Source organism: Triticum urartu, chromosome 5A (assembly GCF_056163025.1).
Source record: "Triticum urartu cultivar PI428250 chromosome 5A, HENAU_Tu73, whole genome shotgun sequence".
NCBI lineage: Eukaryota > Viridiplantae > Streptophyta > Magnoliopsida > Poales > Poaceae > Triticum > Triticum urartu.
The window spans coordinates 601,792,123-601,798,122 of record NC_141877.1 but is presented as its reverse complement, the minus strand read 5'-3'; positions in this window follow the sequence as shown (position 1 = coordinate 601,798,122).

Sequence of the window (6,000 nt, the reverse complement as noted above, 5' to 3'; positions counted from 1 at the left end):
GGCTGCAAGGTTGCACCTTGGAGCTCAAAATTTGGTGTCTTCGCATTGAAGGATCCAATCCATCGACTTTGGAGTTTGAACATGTCACTTGTGATGGGGAGAGGAAGAGATGACTTGCATACACTGGACAATGAGTGTGTTAGCAGCGTGGTGGCTCGGGACTGTACAAGTTGTAGTAGCTCCTTCCCTTATACATGTTTTGTTTTGATTGGAAGCACCTTATAATTTAGCTAATATATGGATTTCATTTACATCGTCTGTCCAAGTATGCGAGGCCCATGAGATGGGCATTAATCACTTCTCTTTTTTCTCAGTATTTTGATAGGGGACCTATGTATATGGAAGGAGTTAGTATCATGTAAATCGTATCACCAATTTAAGGATCCTCATGTTTTCTTACTTTTTAACACTTATTTGTGATTTTGTTCACAAGTTTTCAATTTCATTATGTAGAATGAAGATAATATTTTTGTTGTATTTTTTGTCCATGTAGAGGATACAAGACATCATATTAAGTAATTAATTAATGAAATAATGAATTAACTTACGTATGTGTATGTTTATGCCTCCCTCTTTGTCCCTCCCAGCGAGAGGGCGACGATAAGGACGGTTGTCTTCGGGTGTCCCCCAACGTGGTTGACGGGTTGGAGGTGTGAGGAAATGTGTGACTATGGAGGGAGCTCAATAATTGGGCTACAATGACAGGAAGAAAAGATGTTGTGGGAAGAGAGTGGTTGATTACAAATCAAGGGTTAGCTATGTTGCAGCGACTGTCCACACAGCTGAATTTCGGAGAGCCTACCGGCTGCCCGTTTGATGTTCAAACATGCCCAAATATACAAGGGAGAAATGTCCAAACATGCCCAAATATATAAGGGAGAAATGAGCTTCGACCTTGAAGACAACTTTAGTCATTTGTTTAATTTATTTATACTAGTAAGCGTGCACGTGCAACGCACGATCTTACAGATCAATAAATTTAAAATTCTTTTAACATTACTTTATCCATATATGCACCTAATTGTGCATGCTTTTAGAAATATTACCCTAACTATAAAGGTTGTTTACTAATATGAGTAAAAACCAACATAATAAAGGCCCACCCTAATTAAATACATATCAGCTCAATATGTTCTGTGTTCCAAGGAGTGTACAGGATGCATGTCTTCCTGCTTAGAATATCTTTCCGTCAAAAAGAACATCGATCCCATCTTCAAGCTGCTCAATCGAACAATTATTCCCGGCCAAAAATACAAATACCTCAAAATTTTATGAATTCGTATTGGTAGCTAACTCTCAGGCCAAAGTCAAATTGTTGGTCAGGTGAGAGTACAAGAAAAATGGTGTAAGCACACGGTTCGATCACATAGAAGCAAGTAACAGTTTGGTTCCTTACAAGTTAGGAGCCAAGATGCTCTCCTATGGTCCTTCCATACTGAGTTATTGTCGAGACACCACAGTGCAATAGTCCACTCTCCATACTTACAACAACTATGTAAATTCAAATGTACACATGAACAACAAGTATCTCAGATGTTTATAGTTTGTCAAATAATTTAGCAAGGGATGCAGGGCATTCTAAACCGATTGTCACATAGTGTGTGGCTGCATATCTTCAATCTCAGAGATCCTCACACCCAGTCTTGGAGCCAAGAAATCCTCACATGAACTAAAAAATCCCTCCTACTTGGAGATATCATGGAGTTATTAACAAGACTGCTACCACAGGATCTGAAGAGCCTTACCTTTGTGTGTGCGCATTGAGTTGTACATGTTTGATCTAAAATAAACATGAGAGGGTGCCATTACCAAAATAAGTAAATTTAATAAATAATAGCATTACAGATTTCATGCAATTCCAGTGAGCTCCATGCTTCAATCATGGTGTGTAACAGGGCATACTAAATGATAATCATTAGTCTAACTTAACCAAATGAAAGAAAAGTTGTGATTTAAGTCTCTAAAATGGGTGCTCCTTACAATGGAATCATGTAACTTTACAAATGAGAAAATAGACTAAGGCTCTAGAGATGTAGACTATTCCATGAGATAAATACGATAAAACTTTGACAGCAGTAATGGAGCTGCATGAAATAATATAATGTTATTCAACTCATCAACCAACACAGTGTTGTTTAACTCTTTAGCAAAGCCATTATAATTAGTTACTGCTCTTTCGAGAACCTTGTAGCTGAGTTCATCATATTTATAGCAATACCTAATAAGCATCTACCAGATAAGCACAATACAGTGGCTCAAATTTTGTTCGTTCAATTAGGTATAAAATTCAAAGAAGAATATGTCTGCTGCTGCTTACCGAAATTTATTTGCATGCTTACTTATGGCAGGCAGAGATGTATATACATGTCCCGCAGAGTCATTGTTATTCTTTGAAGGCGAAATCGTAGTACCTTGAGGCACCAGTGCAGCGGAGTAATTCGATACAGTTATGTTCAGAATCAGCATCCACACCCACCCAATTGGTATTTCTATCTTCACGGGATAGAGAATTGAGCTGACAGAGAGTAGAATTCAGAGAAGAAAGAGGGCAGCAGCTTCAGAGTTTCAGGGCAGGGGAGAAGAGCAGAGTCACAGGTTCAGAATCACAAGTTTTCCAAATGGCAAAAGGAAACCAATCTCACTTAATTAGAAGGGGATGACGCATAGGGTTGCACTCCAGTTCTGGTTCGTGGTGGCTAGAACAATCATCCTTGCAAGCAAGATATATCCTCACAAGAAGCCTATGACTGAAACCAAAGTGCAATGAAGAGAGACGAACCAAGTCAAATCAGCGGCGGTGCTAGGTTTCTGCAGCTGGCCAAGGCGATATCAGGTAGTCAAAGATGGTCGTGACCGTCCGTGTCCGTAAGCTATTGGACATAATGAACAATAGGTTGCTCCCCTAAAAGAAACTGAAAATTAAAAATAGGTTACCAAATACAGTCAGACTTGCCAAATAAACATGCGAAATCAAATCACACGCTTGCGAATTGTAAGCTCATGCTATTTTTCAATCAAATACATTTGGCATAATTAGTGTAGCTGGGTTTACAACTGGACAAGATAGACAATATAAGCTGACAGGCCATGCATTACAAATTTAACCAAAATTTCAAAAAATAGGTACCTTCACAATAGCAGTATATACAGCCGGTGGGAATAAGCGTTGCAAGTCTAAGCGCAAACAAAAAGGGATGATGAAGTAACATGAGAAAACACTAATCAGAATTGTACATTGGAATCGCAACCAGAACCTTCCTGTGTTTAAGTTCCGAAAATTGTAAACTATGTATCACAAAATTGTTTCATTCTGCAAAGGGGTCCAAACCGTGTACTCCCATCCACCCCTTGTTCAAAGACTGTCTGCTCATTTAAGACATGGATAGCAAGAAAGAAGACTAATTGGAGATGATTGAGCTTATCTCATTCCTCCCCAGCGTGAATGCCAACTATCTTGGCATCGCTTCAACCTCAAGGTATGGATCTTCAGAGGGATTTGATACACCAGAACGTTTGAAAGCAAACACCCACGATTGTCTTATCCATAAATTTTCATGAATGTAGGATCAATAAAATTCAGTTAGCATGAACGATTTCCAAATGTACTCTTTAATGTTTCAAAAAAATCCAGAGAAGAAATCACCTCAGACGAACTTCAAACCAGAACAAAGATCTGGTGTTGCCGACAAGCTCCTGCGACCTACGAGAGGCGTGATTCTGGACCATGGTTCAGCCGAACCTATGGTCGACGCCGTATGATTCAACATCCTGCTACATGTGGATCCGCGTCACGCATTGTTTAATATGCAAACAGCTTCCATCATGCATTTTTTAATCAATCATGCACGGATCCTTATGAAAAGTGTCCAGAGATCAATGGTGTCAAGCGTAGGTTCGGCAGAACCATGGTTCCGTATAACATTTTCGTGCGACCTACTCAATCCAGATCGTTGGCTCAAACCTGCTGATTCACATGAAGCTTATAGATAGAGTTTGAGTGCAGAGGACAACCATGGAGGCCGATGTGGGAGGCGCGAGAAGGTGATGCGCCCCGGTGGTAGAACAGACGGGACGAATCTCGGCTGGATCCGATAACCAAGGGAGGAGGGCCATGTGGTCGGCGGTGCCGTCCAGATCAGGGGTGTGCACGGCGAGACGGCGCCATCGCAGCTCGTCGTCGGTGTAGGTGAATGAGGGAGACGTCGACTCTACCTCATTTGGCCGTCCGCTACGTGGGGAAGATGCAATAGGACGGGTGGAAGGTGTTGTTGGCGTCGGGGATCGCTGTGGAAGAGGGCGGCGCACGGGTCGATCCTTCAGCGGCGTCGGTGGCGGAGGAAGAGGAGGATCCGGTGGCGGCGCTGTAGGCCGCGTAAGGCAGGCGGCGTGGGTAGTGGGGGGTGTTGTTTTGAACAAGGCATCACACAAATTGAGGGGATTGCGATCAGCTTCCTTTTCGTATGCCTCGCGCGTGATTGTAGGGGCTGCGGACGTGAGTGCTTCGTATTTTCCTCGGTGGAGCACGTCAGTTAATCTCCATCTCCTCTCCATCTTCTCCACTACTATTAAACAATTCAAACAAGAACTTTCTTAAGTGCACCCAGCAAATCTCCATCTCCTCTCCATCTCCATCTCCACTACTATTAAACAATCAAACAAGAACTTTCTTAAGTGCACCCAGCAAATTGTCCACAACACCGCACGGACCGATCAGCACCGCACGATTAGTCCCACAAATCTCAATCTAACAGCCATGATTGATCTAATAACTCTATGAGATGGACTTAGCAATTTTCAATGACTGACCATACTCCATCCACGGAGGAATATTCTGCCAACCAGTCCTGCGCCCCCTGTAATCACGCAATTCTGATCGCTAGCTAAGGAAACATAATGAAATCGGGTGTCCCATCTCTTCTCGCCCCTGCCTCCTCGCACCTATTGCCACCGCCCTCCCTAAAATAAAACCCACACGGCTGGCGGCGCACGGCCCTCCTCCCTCGAGCAACGGCAGCGGAGCGGGGTGCACCGAGCTTGACCTACGTCGATGGGACGTTGTGGTCCCTCTCCTCCATCGAGCAGCGGCCGCGGCGCGGGATGCAGTGGGCTCGGCCTTCGTCGACGGCTGCGGGGTCCCGTTCCTCCCTCGACCATCGGTGGCAGCGCGGGACGCAGCGGGCTCGGCCTTCGTCGTCGGCGGCGGGGTCCCTTTCCTCCCTCGACCATCGGCGGCAGTGCAGGACACAACGGGCGGCCAGGGACGCGGCGCTGGGTGCGGGGCGTGGCTGCATGGTGGAGGGCGCGTGCGTGAAGGCGACGCGTTCCGTACTGCTGTCGTCATGCTCCTTGATACGAGCTCCTCCTTCCTCCCACTGGACATGCCCAGCACCATCCCATGCCCTCAGCCCGCTGGCCAGAGAAAGGTTAGTAGCTTCATACGTTTTTTCCTTTGAAGCAGATAGAAGATTAAAATCATCTTGCGCACTATACCATCCCGTGGAATGAGCTGGGATCCTTGCGCTGGGGCATAGGCATTCTTTTTGTTGATTCATGGCTCAGATCTAGCATAAATAGAATAATCCCCAAAAGAAAAATCTGACCACGAAGTGTTTGTGTTTATGCTTACAAAGCTTTTCATTCTCTATTTTGATAGTCTGAGCATTCCAATTGAGGAGAAATCCGTTAATGCCCTAGCGCATCGATTCTATGCACCTATAAAGTTGAATGAATCAACCAAAAAATTACGTCCTAGACAAACAAAAAATTAGGCAGAGAAATCACCTAAATAGCAGCCATGGGTTGTTGAGGTGGGGTGGCGCGATCCAATGCAAGCACGCGGCTCATAGATGGCCAAGAGCAGGGCAGGTAAGGAAATGCATGCTTACCCTTTAGAATGCATGCTTTCCAGTATAGAAATGAACTCTGCAGCAATACCAGTGATACATGTTGAAATTTTTCTGACAAGGAATAATTGATCCAGTGTGAAAAAGAAGTAGTCAA